The sequence below is a fragment of the Pteropus medius genome, unplaced genomic scaffold, assembly GCF_902729225.1.
Source record: "Pteropus medius unplaced genomic scaffold, Ma_sr-lr_union100, whole genome shotgun sequence".
Lineage (NCBI taxonomy): Eukaryota > Metazoa > Chordata > Mammalia > Chiroptera > Pteropodidae > Pteropus > Pteropus medius.
The window spans coordinates 34139913-34166327 of NW_024354875.1; the positions used below are offsets into that span (position 1 = coordinate 34139913).

Below are 26415 nucleotides of genomic sequence, written 5' to 3' on the forward strand. Positions count from 1 at the left end.
ACACACACACACACACACACTTATCTGTACATACATACACACATTGCTTAACCAATAAATACTAACAGAAGAAAATTTATAGTACATATAACTCATAAGTGTTTTAATAACAAAAGGCTCTTCAATTCATATTGAGTTATTGCAACTATAAAAAAAAGATTGCGAAGGCATTCATTATAAAGGCAATGAATCCACTTGAAGTTATATTGTTAAAATAAAGTCACTTAGCAAACTCAAATTGCTGCCAAAATCCTGCTTTTAAAAAGCCCGTAGTTTTGGGATTCCTACTCGATTATTCCTGATTCTATTCTTTAGAGGCTCCTGCATAATGCAAAATTAGTGGGATGTGTTTAAGATCTGAAAACCATTAGAACTAATGAAGATGAAGTTGGCTTTGTTCTTCAACTTCCTGTAAAAATGCTCAACAGGAAAATTGATGCTCACAGCAAACCACAGCCATCCTGTTTCTTTAGCACAATCTTTTCACAGCTGCAGTTGCCTGTAGTTTCTATTTTGTGACACCAGTCACAGTGCAACATGTGTGTGCCCTACCTCTTGCCTTAACCACCCCTACCATATCCTTTAGCCATTTTAGAAAACTTAACATCTTTGCATAAAGTTTGTTTCTATTATTGTTACTCTTCCTCTTCTCAAGTTTAGCTCAGAGGGCTGCAGGCAATGAGGCAATCAATATAAGAGGAAAGAGAGAAAAGGCTGCTTAACCAAAGAGGAAGCAAAAGGTAGAGAACAGAAACGAGTGTTCCTTTATAATAAGCAAAGCGACAGACTCACCTAGTTAGTTATCATTGTTTTTCTCAATCGGCTCTGAATGTGGAACACATGCTTTCTGGAACCCCTAACTTCTCAGGATGTACTTGCTCCCTTCTTGGATGAACATCATTTAAGACAATAGCTTAAGTTAATTCTGCTTATAGGCTATCTTCTCAAAGGTAAGGGTTTGTGACTCAGCTGTACTTACAGGGTCCTTGGCGATTTTAGAAAGCAAGAGTTTATTTAGATAAAGAGGTGATTAATTCTGGAGGATGGGAAAGGCATTTTTCAGAGAAGACATTTTGAAACATCTACAATATCATTATGATAGTACAACGCCAATTCACAATTTTACTCTGAGTACCTGCTGTGGAAATAAAGGTTGTTATGAATAAAATTATTTCTTAATCTGCTGCCATATATGTTTAATTTAAAAACTAATGTAAATTCATAGACATCAAATCTTTTTAAAAGTGAGAAAATGAAGGTAAGTTCGATTACACACCTACCTGTTATAGTTTAACTGTGAGAAAGGGAAGAGAAACCCTTTTCTACTTTATCCACACAACTGAAAGTATTGATTTTCCTCCTCCTACTTCCCATATCTTCCAAGTATTCTTTAAGGCAGGGGTCCTCAACCCCCGGGCCGCGGACTGGTACCAGTCTGTGGCCTGTTAGGAACAGGGCCGCACAGGAAGAGGTGAGTGGCGAGCAAGCGAAGCGTCATCTGTATTTGCAGCCGCTCCCCAGCGCTAGCATCACCACCTCAGCATCACCACCTCAGCTCTACCTCAGATCATTAAGCATTAGATTGTCAGAGGAGCATCGGCCCCTGGTGCCAAAAAGGTTGAGGACCGCTGCTTTAAAGAGCTCACATCTCAAAGCTAAAGTTTTCCTAAATCCTCAGCCTCACATTTAATTTTACCAGAGGTTTAAGATCTACCCCTGTTCTCTACTACACACACACACACACACACGCATGCACACACAGCATATATGTCAACACACTTGATATATTTTCTTCATTTTATTGTTGAAAGTGGAGCCTTCTTTCATAAGTTACAAGTGTCACCAAATTTACCTCTGAAAAGGTCAAAAGACTCAGAAAGGAAATGTCTTATTTGAGATTGTTTGCTTTAAAATCATTGTTGTGACATTCAAAACAAAGCACTTGTATAATCCCAGATTCCCAGGACTGAAAAAAGACATCTCAGTTGCCTCTAAACTGCACTTATAAAAAAGCTCCTGAAATTACAGAGCACTTCCTCCACACTTAGATGTTAGGTGGCCTTGGGCAAATTACTCAGTCTTTCTAAGTCCAGTTCCCACAGCAAAATGTGGAAAATGGTACTTACTCAATAGGGTTATTCAAGAGTTAAATGAGGCAAGTGCTTAAGAACTTTAGCCATTTTAAAAAAATAAAATAAGTGAAAGTAAAGAGCCTAACACATAGTAAGTGCTCAATAAATGTTCCTGTCATCCTTCCTATTTAACCATGAGAGAAACCATGAGTTGATTTAAACCTTAGCCCACATGTGAACACCTCTGCAAACCTTTGTATTACAAATGAATGGTGAAAAGAGGTGTGTATAAAATGCATCTTAAATTTTTTAAGAACGTACTAATTAAAGCATTCCTTAGTCTAGGATTTTTTTTCAGTTTTAATTTTCAGGCATGAGGGTTTCAAAACACAGACAGAGGCATTTACGACAGTCAAGGGAAATGCTCTTTCCAACGAGAAGTAAATGTATGACAATTTGGTAAAACAAAAATGAATCGACCTTAAGGCAGAAATGTATCACAATTTAGCATCTGCCATGATGAAGTAACAGCTTGAGCTAAAGCCGACTCTGTATCACAACTTAAACAGCTAGAAACTTCCAAAGGAAATGCCATGTTCATGGAATGTTAAGCAGGCCTTCAAAAGGGCATAAAACTTAAAAGGTCCAGGTAGCATACTTCCTCTTACACTTTAACACAGGTTGGGAACTTCCAGCTTATAGGCCAGATCTGGAATTTGATTTCATCAATGATCAGGGTGAGATTGCCGCTGGACCCCCCAGGGAATGATTTTCAGCATGGGGAGTTCTCCGAATATTGCAGTTCATCCGTAGTATGTGTAATCCTTAAATATTCAGATATTACAGGAATTGAAAAGCTTTGAACAATGAATCCATGAATTAATTTTTCACAGAGCATTGAAAACTTGATAGTGATTTCAGATAAATCATTTAATCTCTTTGGACTATAAAAGGAAGAATTTTGACTAGTTGATGTTCGCTTTCAGAAGCAACATACCTTTACGAAGCTAACGCATAATACTTAAGACCCACAATCCAAGTGAATAGTAAGGGTATGGTTTCCACATGAATCGACCTCAAAACCTTTTCCAGGCTTCTACTCTCTCACCATCCTGTCTGATTTTTTCTCTGCCTTTCCACCACCTAGAATCTTCCTACAGCCTTTTCATCACTTTACTGCTTCTCCATTTTTTATTACATACCCTACTTATGCCACTGAATTATTTAAAAGAACTTGTACTTATTGACTAAATTGGCATGTACCCTCTTAATATTTTAAAGCTTTATATTATATTTCTCCACAAAGGAGAAAGGAATATAAGTCATGTTGCTTTTTCATATGTGCTCCAGAGGGGAAAAAAAAAACTTTTTGATACAGAAAAGTTTCCTTAATCCTGCTCTGTAGGTCTATAGATACGTGGCTTAAAAATTTAAAACTATAATACTTTTATGCCAAAATATTAATCATATTAAATGCAAATAGTTGTAACTATTTATAACAAATGCTACCAGAATTTGGTGCACTGCACTGTTAAGATGTCGAATAGAATGATTCTAAAGAGAAACTGCCTTCTTCCTAAAAAACTCTGCTTAGAAATGGTTTAGTTTGGGATTTGAATTTAAATAACATGTCCACAGCAACAAATGACAAAAGTTTAGTTCCATAGTGCTTTCCTTTGAATCTTCCAGTGACTCTCTTTACTTGAAACACACTTACTGTTGCTAGCCAAAGCAATGGTTCAAAGCCAACTGTGTGAACAACTGAACTCTACACTGAAAGGATATACAGCCCCATTTCAAATTGGGGAAAAAAAAATTCCTATGGATCCAAACTTGTCTAAGGGTCAGGAAAAATTCTACTGATAATCTTGCTTAAAATTTGGCTCAAAACATAATTTATGATTCACCCGTAATCACCACAGTAGTAAAACTGGTATTCTGTGCAATAGGAATAGACCACATGATCTTCTACTGAAAAAAATTAAACTTTATCTCGACATTAAAATGGTCCATTAAAAGCCATTTAGTTCTTTAGCTGATAAAGGAAATACATTTAGTTTGAATATAATTTTTCTTACCGTTAAAGGATACCGTAGGAAGGCATGACCAGGGACACAGGCAGACAGAGAGCAAGTGAGATACGAGCCCAGAGAGGAAACCATTCCTGAAAAAGGCATCATCTTCTAACGCAAATGCGGGGTCATTTTTGGACAGCCATTTTGGACAAGCTCTGGCCTCTTATTAAATGTGACATACTGAGTCACAGGCAGACGTTCTTCTGTGGTTATTCGCTTCCTGTCTGATTAATTTGTTGTTTGTTCCTTCCTCCTTTGCTGCAGAAGAAGAAACTAGATTGGTTCTACTTAAGAAGCAAGGAAAGAAAAACCTACACTAAAAAACTTAAAGTTTCTCCTTCCCACAAGGTGTGACATACCTTTATATGGTACAGTGACAAGAGGAAATGAGGACCTCCATCCAGTTAACAGTCCAACTTTATTCTAGATACAGCCACAAAAATATTTGTTCAAAGAACCTGAGATTCCGTCAGGAAAATTCTATTTGAAAGCATCACTCTCAATATTTACCATACCATTTAGTATTAAAAAAAAAGAGTCAGTCAAGAACTAAAAGCTCTCAACCGCACTAATAATAGTAAATTATTCTTCCTCATCTACAGAGCATTCGAGTGAAGAGAGCTGGTCAGGTGCATGAAGGCAAATGAGTTTTGAAATGTGATTTTGGTGCCCAAGTCAGGATAAATGATATATAGCTTAGGTCATATGAAGATCCAGAGCTTTTCATGCCAGAATGTTTTGTTTCTGTCCTCCAAACTTAATGGGGTAACCATAACTCTCCTGGGGGATGTTTGACAAAAAGCACAGAGATAATGAGTGCAGAAAGAGGAAAATCAGATTTTTTCATTATGAAAGAACTCTAAGAGGTAGATGGGCCATGGAATATTTGAGGAAAACATTACACCAAAATCCTGAGTATGTGTAAACAATCTGAGCATACTTATAATTTTTTCTTGATCCATCTGAAAGGTTCAGACTTAATGTTTGCAACACAAACCATGTAACTCTGAGAAAATAATATCAGTTGAAAGAATGAAATACTGGCACTTCAGAAACTAACTTTGTTGTAACATATGAACTTTGGGTCCTGATTTTTCTGGGTTGAGAGGAAAAAGGCATGAAGAGACCACAAGTTGCCTAATATTCCCTTACCTGTAAAATGACAGGACTGTAATTCTCAATTCAGGAGGCTGTTGGAAATGTGTGGAGGCATTTTTAGCTGGGGGTGGAGGGTAGTGGATTGGAATGGTCGGGGGAGGGAGCCTTAGGATTTACAGGCAGAGACAGAAATTCAAGACTTCCTATGATGCTTGTGACAGTCTCACCCCAAATACTGGAAGTACTCCTATGAGGAATACTGGGAGAGCTGGTATCTAAGGTTCCTTCAAACTTTAAATTCTCTGAGATGTGAGTCTAGCTGCACGAGCAGAGTTATCATGATGCAAGGCCGTGGCAAAATTTCCGGAGGCAGAGCACTGGAAGATTAGGGACCGAGAACCCTCTACGTTGTCCAGAGCTACTTGAAGCCAAGACTATCTCCCTCTTGCCTAACACAGGGTCTGGAGTCCCAGAGACTGCTGAACAAATACACGCGTGCTGGACAGAGGTGGAGGCCTGCAGCTGTCGTTTCTTCTCCCCACTACTGACCTCGAGAAAACAGAAAACTTGACCAACTACCAAGTAAATGCCTGAGTGAATCTATGGGGAAGTCTAACTATAGCTGGGTCTAAAAAGAGAACATGGGCAATATGGTGATTTCTCTATGTATTTTCGGAATTATTTTGAAGTTCTCTAAGTAAGGCACACCACACACACACATACATGCACACGTAGTATACACACAGTTCACAGCTATTCCTAGCCATTAGAGATTGCTCAATTAGAAGGGAGTATGTCACTGAGAAGGATGGAGCCTCCGGGACATATAAGGGAGTAGTTTCCTAAAGTTTGGGTTTATTTCATCTTTAATGAAAACTTGTAAATGCAGTCAACTTTGAACACATTTTTGGGGTGTCTAGCATGCACCATAGGACATAAATCAGATAATGTTCCTCCCTTGCTTAGAACCCTCCAATAGTTTCTCTTTTCACTTAAAAAGTCTACACTTTCTGCCTAGACTCACAATTTCTGGTCCCTCCCTAGTCCTCTGTCCTCATCTCAAGTAACACCCCCTTTGATAATTTATCTTCCAGCCCTTTCTGTTTCTTAAATGCACCAAGCTCATTTGCATCTCAGGGCCTCACACTGTAGCCCATTAACTGGTACACTCATCTCCTGGTTTCTTCTCATTCTTTAGTTGTCAGCAAAAACGTTCTCACTCATGCCCCATCTTTGTTCCTGTTTTCTTTTATGCACAGCACATGTCACCATTTTTTTATTTATTTGATGGTTTATTTACTTGTGCTTCTCTCCCCACTGGAATTCAAGCTCAATGAGAGCAGGGACCTTCTTTCCTGTCGTCACTCACCTCAGCATCTATAACAGCGTCTGATGTCTGGTAGGCGTTCAATTAATATTGTTTGTTGAATGAAAAAGAAAATCAATATTTCCTAAAAATTCTACCAAAACATAACATTCCCTCAGGAGCTTAAGATTGTTCCCTCTGGCACAGTGAATAAGGAATGCCAAGATGAGAATTGAATCTTCTTCTTGAGAAGGCTTAAGTTAAAGGAAGCTTTTCCAGAGGAAGGATGCCACCCATCAGCAGGTAAGGCCTTTAGCCTACCAAGGGGCTTAGCAGAGTCTTGTGCAGTACAGGTGGCTTGTGTCATTACCAGTGGGGGGAGAAAAATGGTTAAGCATGTTGAAAACAAACAATTCAATTAGAAAGAAAGAAAGGAAATAAAAAGATAAAGGCCATGAGGCAGGAAAAGATGGGGACAAGGCAGAGATGATGTGGTGGTGGGGAGGGAGAGTGCCAACCGTATCACTGACCCCAGGGGCTTGGAGGCCACCCTCTGCAAAGGATGACGCACAGGTGTTGGATATGAACGTGCTTTCTGCCCTCCCTCCATGATAAGGTGTTCCCAGATCAGCTTCTTAAAATAAGGAATGCTAAGTCCAGACAAGAGAAGAGAGATCAAAGTCCACAGCATCCTTTAGAGAGATCCAGAGAGACTTAGCGAAATGCTCATGTCACACGGCAGGCAGCAGCAGAGCTGGGGCCAGAAGCCAGTCTCCCACTCCGTGGCCCAGTGTCATAACCTGCTTAAGTCTCATTTTAGTTTCAGAAAAAGAATTTTACTTAATTCTTTTCCAAAAGCATAAGAAGAGGCAGAAGGAAGAGGGGTAGAGAGAAGGCTGTGATGTGGAGGGGAGAAGGTGAGGGTAGCATTTATATTGATTGCTGTTGGGCTGTTATAATCAAAGGCCAAAGTTAAGTGCATTGAGAACTCAAGGCAAATAGAGACGATCACAATTCTAGACTTCAAAGAGAATTTAAATATTCATATCAGCCCCACATAGACCAGTCCAAGCTTAAAGATAAAGTAAAACAATAATCAATAAACTCTCGGCTCAATCAGGCAAAGAATCGTCCATATAAATATACAGAAATAAGAAATCGAGAGCAAAAGATTAGAAAAGAGCAGTGCATCTTGGAAACACCAGTCTTGGAAAAGCAGTAAAGAATCAATCACAGCCGATGACTCTCCTGTGGTGACCCCAAATCAACAGAGACTGAATCAGGGCAACAGCGACATGTATAAAATACGAGCGGTTCTTTAAAAAAATAATTCTGGTTTGTCAAGTTGTGTTTCCATGACTACCTGTTATAGTGTAGTATTTGCCCTGATAGTGGAAAGACATTTTAGTTTACTGTATTCCCTTCATTCTAACACCTTCTTCAACAGCAGAATGCTCCCCTTATAGCTTTTCGGGGGGAATAAGAAAAAGCACCATTTATTGTAAGGAGAATTCTATTACTGTAATAAGAATTCTACTTAAAAATATTAAAATAGGAAAATTATGTGATTTAAAAGAAACAAAGGAAATCCCCTCTTCCCCATAAAATCATCAGTACAGTTACATAGAGCATTGATCATTTAAAAATAATCTCAGAAAGAAACAGAGACATTAAAAACAAGTTTTGTACTATTTTATGCCCTGTTAATATGAATTATTATAATCTTGGGGAAAATTTTGCCATATATTTGTGTTTTGGCAGCTCAGCATCCATTCACCCCACCTATAATGATGGCCTTCAGTTTTCGTTTGGGGAATCACCCCTCCCTCATTCTCAGACTGCGTGAGTCCAGAGGCATTCACTCCCTCCCACTCCAGATACAGGAAGAGCAGAGCTGACCTGGGGCTGGCCAATCACAGCCTTGCATTCATTTGGTCCCAGAGACATTTTTGGTAATGGCTTGTGACCTCATCAGAAGCAAGGGAACTTGTGGCCAGAGGCAAGGACTCTTCCTGCAGGATGAGTCTGGAGTTGGATCTGTGAGAATGTAGGGGCTGGAATGGCCACACTCATCTTTTGACCACCTGGGGTCTGAAACTGAGACCAACAAAGTAAGGAAATGAGGGTGGAGAAGAAGCAGCTACTGATGTTGTTGGTTGAATCCATCTGTACCTGAGGCTAGCCCTATTTCTAGATTTCAGTTTACACTAGGAAATAAATTCTCTATTTTGTTTAAGCTGGTGTGGTCAAGTCTTTTTTATCACTGGCAATACAAAGACTCTTAAGGAATGTAGGTATCGGTACTAGAAGTAAATGCTGAATGTGACTAACTCTAAAATATGCAATGGCTGATTTAAGGTTGGGTGAAGGCTACTACAGGCTCTTGTGGGCTAGGAAGTTAGCAATCCTTGTTATGTAATGGCAACATTGCTGGCTATGTAGCCACCTATTGAATCCTTGGTCTAAGACTCCACGCCTACTGATAATGTACCATTAAAGGATTCAGAGAAAAAGTTTAGAATGTTGGAGTGTGTTGGTTATTTCTTGCAGCCTTCAGTAAAATCCATGGGAAAGAGATAAACAGGCTAAAACTGGCTGGAGGCAGAGAGAACAAATGTGGCTTTGTTAGTAAAGGCTTTTTTTTCTTCTCTATGATCTGTAACTAAGATGGCTGAAAGTCAAATAATCTGGAGCCTCGTAGGTTGGAAAACCCAAATTCTCTATGTTATGCTATTGTTTAGATAGAGTAGGGTCAGAAGGTAAGAACCAGATCAGGAAATAATTTTGGAACATAGGAGAAGCCCATATCCCATTGTCCCTACAAAGGCATTTTGTTATGTTCTCTCATCTAAGCAAGAGGCCAGTTCCTTTCATTGGGATATAATGGGATCCATCTTAGTAGCAAGGAGTAAACTATCAGTGGATCTACCACTTCAGGCCATTGTTTCGAATTGTGCCTAATCAGAGACCAAGACAGAGACCACTAAATTAGAGAGTGGAGGATGGTACATTTCCTAGGTGACGGAAGTGCCCAGGCCTGGTTCCATATTGAAACATCCTGACTCAACACATTCTTGAGTTCTGGTTACTAGTCCATGGACTTCAGGGATTGCAGAAGCCTACCAAGGTTTTAAGGGCACTGTGCTACAGGATAAAGCCCAAGACCTGTTAAAAACAGTTTATGGTTGCTCAAACCCCAAGGTAATCCCTAGATCCCTGAAGCCAAGAGAACTGGAAGTGGGCTGTGGAACAGGGGCAGCCCTGCTCTTAGATGTGGCTCTGGAAGATAACACATAAAGAAAATTTTCCCAGAGAGCAGAAGCAGGTAAGCTACTGGCTGACAAAAGTTCACATCCACTGCCAGCACAGGTGGACTTTGTTCAGTGGGTTATAAAATATGCTAGAGACTGATGACCAATGCCTCATTCACTTCTCTCCCAAATGGAAATTTAATTGCAAAATTCCTCTGCTGTTCTCCCTCTATCATTGTATATTGGGTGTTAAACTTATAATTTAGCCATTGGACATAAGACACCATGTCTAGTGCTGACTAACGACTGTGGAGAGTCAGGTCTTGGTGTGGACTGGGCTCTCTTTGGGAAGAGGGTGAGTGCAATTTATTATGTGGGGGCATTTTTGAAACTGTATTATGGGAAGATAAGTGTGTGTGTGTGTGGGGGGGTGTCGGAGAGATAAATTGAGTATACGTACATTGCTTTCGGGCTGTCTAGCATCCATCCCCCTGAATTACAGTAATAGCCTCAGACTTGAGGAGAGAGAGAACCACCAATCTTCTATGCTTTTGCTCTTCTGACTTCACTTGGGCTAATTCTACCCCGATGCCAAGAATAGAAAGGGGCCAGCCCTGGCCATTTTGGGTCTGTGGTTCCCTGGCTGCAGTGATTAGTTCAGAGATGAGCATGTGACTGCTTCTATGAGACTTTTTCTAAGATGTGCGGAGCTGGGACTGGTGGCACTATAGCCACGGTGCAAACATACAGAGGCAGAGAATGAAGCCGATGCAGTAAAAGAGCTGTGAGGGAGTCTGAGGCTTAAGATACAGCAATCAGATGCACTGTGCGGTATTTGGATCCTGATAAAAACTAGAAAATAGGAGGTAAGTGGAAATTTGAATATTCATCGGTATTTAATAATATTGATTATTGCTAATTTTCAGGTGTGATAATGTTATTGAGGTATGCTGTCTTTGACAAAGAATACTTAAATTTTTAGAGATATATACTCAAATGGTTGTAGGTGGAATGATATGATGTCCGGGCTTGCTCCAAAGTAAAGTACAAAAGGGACAACGGGGATGGAGGAGTCTGAATGAAACAAAATTGGCCTGAGATAATCATCCTTGAAGCTGGGTGAGGAGTACATGGCAGTTCATTAGAATGTTCTGACTACCTGTCATGTATGTTTGAAATGTTTTCATAATAAAAAGTTTTAAAAAATAAAATAAAAATGACATGATTCACTCCCTTCTTCACCCCCTAGAGGGGATTTGCTCACTCTGTTATACAAGTGCTCAGACCTGCAGAAGGTCTCTTTGACTTCTCAGAGCAATCTCTGACTCACGGATGACGTGGGACAGAGACCGAGGGCTTCCCTATAATGGTTTAGAACTCAAATAGTTCTTGCCAAAAAAAGCATTAAACTCTCAAAAGGTAAGACCCTCTTAATGGCAACAAAAAAAAGCAAAAGTCAAATTCCGAACAACTGAAAAACAAAAGAGAACAACCCTCCTCTTAAATTAGAACTGTCTAGCAGAAATATAATCTGAGTCATGTGTGCAGGCCTATATTTTCTACTAGCTACATTAAAAGAGTAAAACATGAAATTATAATAATATATTTTATTTAACACACTACATATTTCAAAAATATTATCATTACAACATGTACTCTCACAACAGAAAACTTATTAATCAAGCATTATATGTATATTTTTCCACACACAGTTTTCAAAACCAGGTGTGTATTTTACTACCACAGACATTTCACGTGCTCAATAGCCAGTAGCATCCTGGACAACCTAACTCTAGATGTTGAGGGCCTGGTGGGAAGGAGTTCCATCTCACCATCCTCTTGCCTGGTGAGATGCCTGCATGACACTTAATGGACAGTGTCGGTCCTGGGAAAGTCTTGGGACTTTCGGGAAATCCCAAGCTCGGGAAGCTCAGAACCACCTCAGGGCTACAGCTTCCGGGCTAAGAAGAGTTTATCCTGCTTGAAGCCATCTCTTAAAATGGAGCATTGACACGGGCATCGACTAGGTATTCTTGGGTTTGTGGCCAGTAGAATTTAAGACCAAAGTCAGCTTCTCTTTCCTGGAAAGCTGATACTACTAGTTTGGGAGATACTGAATGTAATATGTTCAAATTGGGGGCTCAGAAGAGATTCACAGACTGAGAAGCCTCACTGCCTTTCCCACTGTACACCAATAAAATCTAAAGTCCTTGCTGTGACTAGCAAGCCTCCCCAGATCTGACACTTCCTATTTATCCTCTACTTCATGGACCTCTTCTGTCTCTCTCTGCATCACTCTGTCTCAGGGATTTTAAGCCGACACTCTCCTCCTGGTTACTGGCTTGCTCCCCTCACTCCATTCGTTTTCTGCATTATCTGCGCATGGTCTGCTCTTCCCACATGAGAGGAAACTCCACAAGGGCAGAGAGTTTGTCTTGTTCTCTGCTGTCTTCCCAGCTGCTTAGATCAGTAACTGACATATCACAGGGGCTTTAAAAGTATTTGTAAATGGATTTTAAAAGCTTCCAACTCCAAGTTCAGTTTCGTCCTTCATTTGACCTAGGGTTGTGATTAAGCTGCCACCCACTTGGCTCCAGGTAGGGAGGTGCCAGGGTGGAGCAGAGATGTGTGGGATTTGTTCCTCCAGAGAGACCTGGCGAGGCTGTTGCTTCTCCTGATGCACAGTGACACAGGACAGCCACTGAAAAAGGAGAAATGGGAAACTGCCAACACATTTATCAACTCTCTTTCTCAAGCAGGGCTATTTACCAGTGTTAGGGATATGACAGGGTCTCTTAATTTAATTAAGATATAAAAAAATCCCAGTTGGCCAGCAATATCCAATACCAGTGGCCCCCAGGGGAAAATCCATGTGAAATACAGAGAGAAGTTTCTTACAGTTCAAGGGGGCAAACTGGTGGAAAGCCCCATTTTCACATCCTGCCATGTATATACTTGTGCCCACACACAGAAAGAAGTTACTGGCACATGGATAGGTATGTGTTCCTTTTGGTTGCTAATCATTCTGTATAATGCCTAGGATGGGGTCTTTACAATTATTTCTGGGGTAGGACTATCGCCCTATCCAGACTTCTCTCCAGCTTTATGGTTTCTCAATGTCTCCCCCTGGAGGATAGAACCATGTGGACATGGTTCTGGGGTACTCAGAAAACAAGCCTATTCAGCTCTGCGCCTTTGGGCCTAACTCACCCATCTGAACACGGCAGGAGGGGCTCAGTGAACCGAGACTTCCCCTGGGACCCGTGGCTGGTGCAGCCACTACTTGGGCGAGGCAAGCCCAACCACTCTGCATGTGGACAGGAAATGGGGGTATTCGTGGGTGTCACAATAATGGGGTGGGCTTTCTGGGATTCACTGGGGACCAAGGGTGCTAGACAATCTGCAATGCACCAGATTGCTCAATTCAGTAAAGAATTTTCCTGTTGGACATTGATGTAGGAGGAAAAAGTGAAGGGTTATCTGAGCCTAGACCTTGTCTCCATTTTACATATAAACTCAAAATAATTATTGCACTGTCGTATTAGTTCCCGAATTTTCCAGGAATGCAGCTGTCACATAAACGAAATACTATGTTTTGCTCAGATTTCTACGAAGAGTTATTCACCCCTTCTGGAACATCATGTGCCCAAAGCCATTGCCACTGCAGGTATTTAAGTCTCTAACTCTTACCCAAGTCAGTCTGAAGTTGCAGCTGTCCCATTCATGGTGAATACAGATGTGGATGCAAACACCTGACTACTTCATTTTGTTTGCTAATGAGTTGTAACCTATATCACTTACAAATTGAAGTTATTTTATAATAAATTACATTCCATTTATTTCTCCTTTTAATTACAGATAAAAATTACATAGATTTTGGAGGAAATTATGTGTGAGATCAGATTATTTCATTGATGAAGGTTCATTGAAATTTGTGAACGAGGCATTAGAAAATATTGTTATTAAAACTGGGCACGGGGTTAGACGAGGCTGAGAGCTCGTCTGCTTCCTGTGCTCAGTGGATGTTCGCATGTCCCTGGGCTCCATTTAACGTCATCATCAAAAGTTTGATGGCTCTGCTCATGTAGCTTGGGAAGTGGAAAGAGGAGCCTTTGGGGACCACCACAGCTGCTCATCTACAATCCTGGGAGGGAACTTTGCTCGTACTTTGTTTCCTAGCGGTCACAGATGGTTGAGGTGCTCCTCCTTTCTGTTTCTTAGTAGGCTCTGCTTTTCTCAGTGGCTCGCCCTAAACAGAATTTGTTCTAATAGAATGAACTCCGATTCCCATCTGACTTTGCTACTCCAAGAACTTTCTGCCTCCCATTTGGCTGCTCTGGATTCTCCAAATGACTGAGAAAACAGACAGTTGGAAAAACCCTCCTAGTCTATGGACATGCCACCCTAAAAGTGCCCTATCTTGTCTAATCTCGGAAGTTAAGCAGGGTCAGGCCTGGTTAGTATTTGGATGGGAGACCACCTAGGAATACTAGGTGCTGTAGGCACAAAAAAAAGAGAAAGAAAGAAAAGAAAGAAAGAAAGAAAGAAAGAAAGAAAGAAAGGAAAGGAAGGAAGGAAGGAAGGAAGGAAGGAAGGAAGGAAGGAAGGAAGGAAGGAAGGAAGACAGACAGACCCTCCTAGGTGGTCTTTAATGGTATGGCTACCCTACTGGTCATAGTTAAGACAACGGAAAATGCTTCCTACTGGACCAAATGTACATACGTTGTTCCTTCAACTCCAAAAGGGGTGCAAGAGCGATAGGATCAGAAAAGGGTGAGATCACAGAGTGATCAGCTTCAGCATTTTGTGTGTGTTTGTTTTTTTTTCCTCAGAATGACTCCTTCCCCTTCTTTACGGAAGATACTTCATTCAATCTTGGACCATTTCATTCTGTTTTAGAACCATTCCAACAGAATGATCAGTTGGTGACTTACATAAAAGCAACTCCATGGCTACATTTAAATATTGACTAGTTTGAGAAATTGACTAGTTTGAGAATAACAAACCACAAAGATTTGAGGTATGAAAATCACATGTGGTTTATTATTATTTTTTTTTTGTAGGATGCCCTCAGAAAAATAAATGGACAGTTAAAAAAAACAAAAAAACACGAAATGGTCTCTCCCTGTCTCACCTCTACCACCATTAAAAAAAAAAAAACTGAAAAAAACTAAACAACAATTAGACAGAACCTAACTCGGGTGTTAACCCTTGGCTTTTGGGTGGCAGTTGTTTCCTAGCAAAGCAAATAAGTAGCTGTCTGGAGATCGTGGCTAAGATAAGATAACCTGTTGGCGTAATCTGTCTCCCTTTGTCCAACAGCCCCTCCTGCCCCTGACCACAGTGCCTTTCCTCACCACAGCTGCCTCCTCCTAGTTTAGCTTCTCTAATTCCAGGCCCTGGCAGCGATGCCTTTCCCTGCCTTGACTCGGCCTTACACTCAACCTCTTGGCCCTCTTCTTCAATCCCAAAGAAAAACACACAAAGAAAACTACTTTCTAGAAATAAAAATAGTTTCTCTGATCTTTTTATCTGCTCATTCTATGTATGTCACTGACTACATGGCTAACTAGTGAATAGGGACACTGCTAAGTTCCTGGGCAGGACAGTCACTCAACTAAGACTTAAGTCTGTTATGTGCCAAGTACTGTTTTAGGTGTTGGGGATACTGCAGTGATCAAACAGACAAAATTTTCCACCCTCTCAGAGCTTACATTCATATGAATTGATGATGCTGTTAAAATCAAAAACAAAGACCAACCTTGAAAATTTCCTGAGCAGACAAAATCAGTTTAGTCATACAAACAAAGCTTAGTTTAGCTTATTTTGCAAGACTAACTTGACCTGGGTCATCCCTTGTTTATGGCTCTTGAAATCATAAGCAAAACTTGAACTGTTTCCCAAGGTTGATACAAGGTGACCACTGCCCAATTCCCGATCATTTAAGGAAATTCTAATATAACCAATCACTGTAAAGAATAAACAGTCACTGCTCCCTCACTACATAAGCTGCTTTATAACAATATACCCCGGAGCCTCATTCCATGCTTTGGTTGGAGTGCTCCCAGTTTGCAAACTGTCTCTTCGATGTGCGCACAATAAACTTTTCCTAATTATACCTTCGGCGCACCATTGGTTTTACTTCTGTTATTTCTGAATTTGTGACGACGTGATGGAAGGAACACGAATTTATCCCTATTTTGTACAGTGCTGGTGTTCATTTCGGCTCAGCTCATTTGATCTCACACAAAGGCGCTGCACGAAGATCGCCACCAGACGGGTTAATTCGGGCCGCCGCCAGTGTGAACGCACAGCGCTCCCATGTCCTGGAGGGGCAGCCATTTCGACTGGAGAGCTGCTCCGCACTGACATACTGGAGGGTGCGCTAACCGGCCGGCCCGCACAGATCTGTTTGATTCTTAACGCGACCAAACTGAAACTTCAGTTCCAAGTCTTCGAAGGCGAGGACTTAGAGATGGCAGAGGGAAAGGAGGTTTAGCACTCTCTGGTGCGATTCAGCCTCACCTCTGCCCCCTGCCGGCGCCAGCCCTACTCTTTCCCTTGACCCCACTCAGGACCCTAAGGGGCTTCTGTGCCAAAATACTTCTTCCCTGTAGGTCATAATTCCCTTCCCCAGGATAATATAAGCTCATCATGATGTAAAGAGGAAATAAAGTTGTAGGCTTTTAGTTTTAAAAAGAGAATAGTTGTTAATCCAAATGATGTTGAATGAGTGGACTTTCTGTTGAGATAAAAGAAGACATTTGGTTGGAGGGAGACCCATATAGTAGAGAAACACTCTGGTGTTAACTTCCTTAAGTTTCTCCCACTTTTTATAGTTAACTTCCTTCACAGAGAATGAATATTTTTTTAATTAAAAAGTCATACATGGAAAAGTTTAGAAAATATAAACAATATAATTTTTTAAATGACCCATTAATATTGAGAAAACTATTTAACATTTTGAAATTTCCTTTGTCTTTTTTCTGTGTGTGTGTATGTAAAATGGGATCACCCTGTATGCAGATAGTTATATATCCTTTTTCACACTTCTCCATATTAAATATTCTCCTAACACAATTTTAATAGTTGCATATTTCATTTTATGGATGTTCTATTACTTATGTAAATATTTTCATTGTTAGACTTTTAAATTGCACCCAATTTCATTATTACAAATCCAACTATGACTAATTAATATACTTGTATCTAAATGTCTATGGTCACCTCAGATTATTTCCTTGGGATAAATTTAGCAGAGCACAATTACTGGAATAGAAGATGTGAAGTTTTTCTCCTAAAGATCTTGATATGACGGGGGAAACATTTAAATAATTTCTTCAATTAAAAAAATAAATTAATTAAAAAAAGATCTTGTTATGTATTGTTTTCTCAAAGTGTTAGTAGCATTCATACTCCCACTAGCACCCATTTCATTTCTTTTCAACATGTGCTATTATCGCTTTTCAAAATCTTTGCCAATTTGAGACAAAAAATTATATGAGCAGTTTTAATCTTCACTTCTTTGATTATTAGTGAGGTTGACAATATCTCATATGTTTACTGTCTTCTCCTTTATTAGTATATTTTTCTCCATTGTTATCTGGATTTCTTTTAATCACAGGGTTTTAATCTTATTTCTTTCACTTTTGAACCTAAAGATTACCTAAAAGCTCCATGACTTTTCAAAAGCAAAATAAAATGTTCTAACCAGTGGGGGACTGGGTGGATAGCAGTGACCATTTCTGTGTGTTTATAAAGCAAATTTCACAAATCGAGGACTGCTACTCCTGACAGATGCACATTTACATAAGACTGCCACTGTGGCTGTTCTCGTGCAGCCTATGAGAATTTTCACCATTCTAGAAAATATTTCCATCTCATGTTGGGAGGAAGGAGCAGGACACCCAGGTACACCTTACCACAGTTCTTCCTACCTCAGAGGCAGAAATAGGAATGCTGTGATTTATGTTACACATGTGCAGACACGTGTAAACCTCTAAAGTTTGAGCGCAGAAAGCAACTATATGACCCTGAGTCAGCTTATTCCATCTTTCACAAGGCCAAAGTTCCCATGAACTGTGCAGTAATTTATTCTGACCTAATGAGTATCCAAGCTTCCTTTATCTTTGCCATCTTTATCAGCCATTATGCAAATATTCTGGAAAAAGTAAAATCTAATTTAGAATTTTTTTTTTTAATGACTGAAAACTTGGCAATAAAAACACTCTTTCTCAGCATAAGACATTCAAAATAACTACAGTTATCTACTGAATTCACCAGGACTTGGGCTGGAATGACATCTTCTGGTCACCTTTCCACCTGTGTCTTCCCAAGTCAAGGGCTGTTCCTCACTTCCTATGGTTCTCCCCTGGAATTAGAAGATGTTCTATATGTTTCACTGGGAAAGACAGATGCTTTGGGGTGAAGTACTTGGAGCACACTAAACACTCAACAACGTCAGCTATCATTACTATTAAGTGAGCTAAACTTCTGCCCAGTTAGCGCTACTTGGAAAAGGAGGGAACACAGCAGGTAAAGTGGCTCCTTCTGTTTAGAGAGTGATCATTTAATGCAATGTAAGAATGAAGAATTGACTCTACTTGATATTTGAGAAACCTGGCTACTAGTAATTTCAGAGTCTCCATTTTATATCAGTTCTACAACTAGTTTTCAAATCTACTAAGGCCTATTGAAAAAAACTGGCATTGATCCGTTCAATCTGTGCTGGTCCCTTTCTCATTCACAAATGCCTCAGCATTTCTGTGCAATTCCAAGTACCACTGGACTCAATGAACACGAATTCAGAAAAAATATCCCAGAAGTTTCTCCTAAAAGTCAAGGAGGAATAGGGATTACGAAATTTTATGCTCACTGCATTGTTTTCATTTTGCCTGGAGGGGATCCATCCAATCAGTGGGCTAAAGTGACAGCAGGAGGAGGGCAGCCACTTGTCCCCAAATCCTCCACGGCAGAGAGCAGGACTTTTCAGTGCACTGAGAAAGTGTCCAAAAGCCCTGTGGGGTGGTCTCACCCAATTGGGGAATGGAAGGCAGAACTTATTTTCAAAGCTGCTTTATTCTAGTGGTTGAGGAATAAACAGAGAGAACAGTAATAGTCTGTGAATGTTTTCGGAGGTGGCACATAAAGAACTGAGAGAAAACAGGCCCCACAGCAAGATCTCATTTCTCCGAGCAAGTGAGAAAACAAAACCACGATGCCTATCATTATGCCCAAGTTCAGCCACCACAAGATGATGACACTCGGACTTGAAAAACAGTAGTGGCAACAGTCAAATAAAGCTTCAGCAAAACTGAATACCCACAGAAAACATTTGGTATCCAACTCTCGTTAGCAGAGAATTCATGGAAAACCAATGTGAAGATCACCAATGTGAAATTTTATTTTCCAAAGTACAAAGGCTTCTGTACACAGAACTTTCTATTTATCCAGATTTACTACTAACGCAAAACACTTTGTGGAGGTACATTTCTCATAGTCTTCACTAGCAGTATCTTCTAACTGCACAAATGTGGAGATAAGGTTTTTTTCTCTTGCTTTTCCCCTTTTGTATCTTGAAAATATAGATGAGAGTTTCTCAAAAATACTGAGAGATACACAAAGATGAGGCATCTCAAAATCTTTATAGGCATAAGCAACTTGAACAAGCGTAAGCAGTGGGGAACAATAGCAACACATATCAGTCTAGTCTGAATTCATGAAAGATTACTATCTGTGATGTGTATATCATCGGTCTTAAAATGCAGCTTTAAAAATGCAGTTTTAAAATTATAATACATTCTAAATGCTCAAAGACAATGTAAAATACAGTGTACAATATATTACTCAGGGAAGTAAGTGGTACCTGTTACTGCTTTGCTAAGATTTGGGCTTTTACAAAAATAAAATATGTGAAAGGACTGGCTTAACTCAGTGGTGATTTTCCTTAAGTGTAACTCCCCCTCATCTCCTCCCCCACAAGAAAAAGTTATTACATTTTTAAAAATATAAAATCAGAATTTGATAAAAGTCAAACCAGTTCTTTTAATGCATAAATCTGGGAGTATAAAAATCACTTTAAACTTATTATGGTTATATATTTTAACTCCCAGCTTTATTTTCTTTAGCATAAGTATAATACTCAAAGGTTTAAAACTTACTCTTGAGAGACTATAAAATGATACTATCTTTATGACAAAAAAAATTTATGAATTTATGGAAAAGGGAATAATATTTATAAAATATTTAGTAAAAGTACTGTAGATGTTTGTATATCAACATTTAAAATATCCAAAGGTCACTGTTAAAAATATTTAAAGTATAATAAAAGGAAAGTTAAAAATGGCTTTACTTAAATTTAACAGGACCAGAGAATCTGGAAGTATGAAAGTTAAGTAGAAATCCACATTCAAAAGAGTTCCATGGAATTCTCAGAAAGAAAACGCAGGCAAAGGGTCATCTGAGGACATTATTTTAGCCTAACCTTTGACTATCATTCAAACAGGGGAGCCAATGTCTGATTATTAACAAAATGCAGTTGTATACTGGTGAGCTCAGATGACAGTCCACCCTATCTGCCAAAATTAGTGGGTGAGAAATCACTTCATGAGATCATGCACAGACATGAAATACACCAGTAAAGGTCTGCTGCCATCCCTCAATCATCACTTTGCTTGGTTAGGCTGGTGGCCAGCAGAAATATCTCCCTCTGCAAAACTGTTCAAAGTAATGACTTGGAGGAAGTGGTGTGCTGATACTATGAAAAAAAACCCTCAAACACAAAGGTAGTTCAAAAAGCATCTGTATATGGCTCAGAGGAAATAAACAGCTCAGCTAATTTCAACTCCAAGTAAACCCAAGAGACCAGTTCACTTGGCCATGGCTACACACACATGCGGGAAACTGAAGGTTGGCAATTGTCCAGTGATTTTGCTCTGTTCCAAAGGGGATGAAAGGGTAGGGTTATCTATCCTGGGGTCAGGATAGAATAAGAGAAGATACCCCGTCCCACATGGCTTCAGACATGTATGTAAGAAGACTTCATTCCTTTCTCTCCATGAGACAGATGGGCCCTGGACCACTGCCAAAATGGCAAGTCTGATGTCCCTTCCTGAAGCCACTAGTATATCAGAAGCTAATTCTGAACTTCTAACACATGGTCTCTCCACTGCTGAAGCCTTTCCATGGGTCTTTCTTCCACAACGTTGTCCTTACAGAGCTAAGAAAGAGCAGGACATCTAAAACAGTTGTTTCTTTTGTCAAGCTGGGGCTAAAATACATTTACAATCTTTAAAATGACCAATATTGAATTTATTGAATTAACTTTTGAGGATTTAAAGATATTCTTCTAATTAAATGAACACATCAACAACAAAGATCATATTATATTTGGTGTTGAAAACCATTTGGAGTTTTTTTGTAAATGCAGCTGCTTTTCTGAGAGGGCAGGTGGTGACATCTTTAAAAGATTCTTATTTTTATTTTCAAATAACTTTTATTTGAGATAGTTGGAAGCATCAGCAAAAGTATTTAAGTTGTTTTTTCGATCCAGGTTTTGTGTTGCTATTTTGACAACTTTATTGCTAATATGGTTAAGGAGGCTAAAAAAGTCCTTTGGTTTTAAGGAAATTCATCTCACAGCTGAAGACCTATTTATTTTCTTATATCTTTTCTTTTTGGGCGAGGAAGACAGTAAAGAGTGATTAACCTTTAATATGAGAAATGTGTGACGCTGACCTTCTACTGGGTAGTGAGATTTTTAGTTCAAAATATTTAGTCCTCAGATTGTATGTGGGGACAAAGAAAATGCTTTAAATGATGCTTTTCCTTCTCCTTCAAGTGTTGGCCATACTATTCTAGCTGAGCACAGGAAGCAGAGATTTTGTCTTGGTCAGTCGCTGACTCAAAGCGCAGCTCCAAGCTTTGCAGTTTTTTGCACTTTGTCTTTCTAAGTGGTACACCCATCAGCAATCCTCTGCAGCCCATAAAACCCAACATAACCTTCTGGGCTGCTATGGAAAAAAAACACATTGAGTAATAAAGGATAGAATGCTTTCTCTTCAATGTTTCCAGTGCTAGTCTCTGGCCAGAAGAAATACTAAATCACAGGCATCTGGAAAAGAGAGATGGCCCAGAAAGAACTATGAATGATACCACACAGCACTGACACCCTAAAGGTTCATCTACCCGTTTTCTGCTGTCTGCTTCATGCGGAGGTGTAGGCACTGGAGCAAACAGCTGTTTCTATACGACTTGATTGAAGTGCTAGGGTGGTCCTAAAGTGGCAGTGGTCAACTTCCAGGGAGTGGAATGTTGTTCTGATCACCTTGAGGACATAAGAACGGTAAAAAGATGCAGGCCTAGGGCAGTGACGGTGAAGGCAGTCATGCACAGTGAAGGCAGTGTGGTCTATGAGAACGTGCACCATTAACGTTTGGAAAATGTTAATGTTTTCCAAAAAATCTTTCCCAAAGGTACCATTCGGCTACAGAAAATAATTAGAAGGCCCGTCGGCATCATTGTGTGTAGTTTATACATGAGATAGACTATGTTTTCTTGTCTGGTCCACGGCCTGGAAAGAATTGAATAAGATACCAGAAAGTAGACAACCTGCAGCGTGAAATGATGCAGAGGTGGAAAGGGCATGGCCTGGAAAGGCAGAGGTTCAAAAAAGGCCTCTGAGGTTTCGTTTCATTGCCACAGTTCTTAGTCACACAATTTCTTTCGTGGATCTTAACAGTAACTAATGGGCCTTAGAAAATGAATTGGTATGCTAGGTGGAAAATGCTAAAAGTTATCTTGTCTCTTCAACAGTATTTTTTTTTTAACCCGCTCTTTATGAGTCCTCTTTTCAGAATTATTTAAAATCCCATAATTATAAGAGCTTCCTTAGTGCCTGTATTCCCCTTCTGAGATCAAGTGCAGCTGGACCGACCCTAGCCACGGCCAACTGGACAAGAGCAGACCTCTGACCCAAGATTAGTCAGCCTTCAGGCTAGAGATAGAAAGCACACTGCGAGCTGGCCAGGCACAGAAAACTGCTCAACCACCACCACATCAGGTTCCCCCTTGTCTCAGAAGTATAAACTGGGAATCGTGAGAATGGGCAGCCTATTCGTCATGCCAGAGAATGAGAAGAGACAGAAAGCAACAGCTGAGCCAGTTAGCTGGTGGACATGAGAGGGGAGGCGACCCATCTCCTGGGACTGAGGGCAGGTCGTGGTTTTTCAGGCACCTAAACTGCATCCTAGTCGTCAATAATTCTAGTAGTATTAATACTAACAATAACAACAATAGTAATAGCTAACACTGTGTCCTTACTATGTGCTGAAAAGCATTCTAGGCCCTTTTACAAGTATTAATTAATTCAATTTTCACAATAATGCTATGAAATAGATGCTGCTGCTGCTGCTGCTGCTGGTGGCGTTGAAGCACAGGGGAGTTAAGTAACTTGACCAAGGCTACACAGCTCAGAAGTGGCAGAGAAACAATCTGAAGTCCATTGGCCTGACTCCAGAGTCCATGCTTCTAACCAGTATGTGTCTCCTTGTGGGGCTAGTCCTGGGTTTCCGGCTCCTTATTGTCCATCCTTACAATAAAGCCCCTTTATTAAGGAGGCCTGACAGAGGGTTAATTTCTTGTTCCCTTATTCTCTCACAATTAGCATTTTTCTTGGCTCCACTCATCATGAATCTTAGTAACTTAAGTATATATTTATTATTTCAAGAACTAGTTAATGCTTACTCTCTACTAGGAACTGCTATGACCTTTGGAAGCTAAAGAAGAATCAGCCCTATTCTAGCTCTCAGGTACCTTCTACTTCGTAGAGACTTAGTCTGCACAAACCAACATACTAGGAAGTACTCCTAGTGTTTATATTGTAAGGTTCCACTTCTATGATCTTATGCAGAATATACGTTATATCTTATATCTGTACCTATTGTGTCTTATTTTTGTATAATAATGTACCATATCCTAAGCTCATTGATAAAATAATGTCTAAAAAACACATTTAAAAAAATCACCAAAACAAAAACAGACATGGCGAAGATGGCTTTTTCAAAGCTCTTCCTTCCTAGGATTCTGGGTCAGAGTGAGGCCAAGGGGATGGCAACATGTCATACTTATGCTGGCTGGGAACAGCTCTGAAAGAGTACGTGCCTATCGGTGATGTCACTATGTCCCCAACAGACACTGAAGAGCAGTGGTGAGTTCTGGTAAGACCTCCCAGAAGTATAAACCAGGGCTCCTTCTCTGTTCTACCACAGCTCACTGTCGGCAACTCATTCACAGCAGAGATCCCCACTGTCCCAAATAGCTATTTACATATGTCTGTAGCACTGGCAAAATGGGTTCTCTCAGCCACCAGGTATCATGTCTTCTTATCTTTCCACCCCTACAGCACATTCCTTTGCATTTGACAGGCCTTTAATATATTCATTTTGTTTGTTTATGTTATTAAAGTACAGTTGACATAGAATATTAAAGTAGTTTCAGGTGTACCACATAGTGATTTGGTATTTATATATCTTATGAAGTGATCACCTCTATAAGTCTGGTAACTATCTGTCATCTTACAAAGTTACTATATGATTGAATATATTCCCTATGCTGTACATTATATGTCCCCACGCCGTGACTTATTTTTTATCTAGAAGTTTATACCTCTCAGTCCTCTTTACCCTTTCTTACCCTTTCCCCCACCCCTTCCCCTCTAACAAACATCAGTTCTCTACCTATAAGTCTGTTCTGTTTTGTTTTGTTTGTTCAGTTGTTTAGTTTTTTAAGATTCCACATATAAGTGAAATCTTAGGGTATTTGTCTTTCTCTGTCTGACTTATTTCACTTAGCATAATACCATCTAGGTCCATCTGTGTTGCCACATATGGCAAGAAGTCATCCTAATGGCTGAGTAATAACAGTCCATTGTATATATATACACCACGTATTCTTTATCCCTTCATCTATGGATGGACACCTAGGTTGCTTCTGTATCTTGGCTATTGTAAATAAAGCTGCCATGAACATGGGGGGGAATTTTTCTTTTTGAATTAGTATTTTTATTTTCATCAGATAAATGCTCAGAAGTGGAACTGCTGGGTCATATGGTAGTTCTATTTTTAATTTTTTGAGGAACCTTCCTACTATTTTCCATAGTGGCTGCTCCAATTTACAACCCACTAACAGTACACAAGGATTCTCTTTTTTCTACACCCTCACCAACACTTGTTTGTTGTCTTTTTGGTAACAGCCATTCTGAGAGGTGTGAGTACATTCTAAAAGTTTTTCCCAGATTATGACATTAGCATAAGTCTATTGTGGAAAACAATGAACACGAATAAGTTTAAAGAAGATAAATTACCTATAATCTGACTGGGTAGAAATACATATTGTTAACTTTTTGGAATATTTACTTTTATACTCTCTCTTTATGTGTGTGTGTGTGTGTGTGTGTGTATGTGTGTAGCCTCCATATATATTTTAAAATTAGGATTATAATGTATATAGTTTTGAGTCCAGTTCTTGTTATCCTTTCATGCCAAAGAATATCAAAATATTCTTTGATAACATAATTTTTAATGATTGCATGATATTCTACACAAAAATTTATTTAACATTCTCCTATTGCTGGTCATTTAGTTATCTCTTACTTTGCTTTTATAAATATCCTAATATCAATATACTTATACACAAATTCTTGTACTCAGTTAGGGTTATGCTATAAAATAAATTATAAAAACAGAAGTAGTTTGAACAATTGATACATAGTACAAATGGCCCACTGGGAAGTCTTATACTCCCTCTGACATCATAAAAGAATGCTCCATTCACCATACTCTTGCCAACACTGAATATTATAGTTTTAAAAAATCTTTATCTTAAGTTGGTTTCTTTGATGGGTCAGAACAGACCATATATTTCAAATCATGCTCTTAAGTAAAATTTCACATGAGCCGCTTACAAACAAGCAGACCCAAGTTTCAAGCCTTTAAAGCCCTAAAATGCTTTAGAATTTTAGAAAGAGAAATTTCTTTAGAGACCACTGAGCAAACTGTTTCAGTTTATAAATAAGGTAACCAAACCTCAGAGAGGTTAAGTGACCCGTGTAATGCATTTGAGTTAGTACTAGAACCTTGTCTTGGCATGTGAGTCATCTTTTTAGAATAGATCGACAACTTAACGGAAGCAACAAACCATTGTCATAAGAGTGAAAGTATAAAGGAATAAAATAGTATAAGAACATACTTGAAAATAAAACCATTATTGTTATAAACCTGACTTTATTTTCATGAAACCAAGTCAGAATAAATTGTTTTACAGACAAAAGCAAAAACTTGCATCTATTTTTAACATCCCTGCTTAAATCTACAACAACTTTTTTCCTGGAACTATTAAAATATTCAGCATTTATTATTATCCTCTCATCCAGCCAACATTTACTAAGAATATCCTGTGGCCAGGCACTGTGCTAGGTGCTGGGGTAGCAGAGGAAAGAGTAGCAACTAAGAAACAAAGGGGTGGACAGGAAAATGCGTGAGCAAATAATCATAAGGCGTGTGACTACGCAGGGACAGGGTGCACGAGGTGCTGTGGGGCTGCCAGAGCCATGGATA

At 39.5% G+C, this 26415-nt stretch overlaps 1 protein-coding gene and 1 pseudogene across 1 annotated transcript in view; one reads left to right on the top strand and one right to left on the bottom strand.

Moving 5' to 3' along the window:
* The window catches only part of WIPF1 (WAS/WASL interacting protein family member 1), a 108277-nt gene that overhangs the window by 30263 nt on the left and 51599 nt on the right, over nucleotides 1–26415 (bottom strand). The window contains 1 exon segment of the mRNA XM_039855827.1: nucleotides 4151–4405. The gene's annotated coding sequence lies outside the window, so the exon portion shown is untranslated.
* LOC120597473 (uncharacterized) lies at nucleotides 14189–14307 on the top strand (annotated as a pseudogene).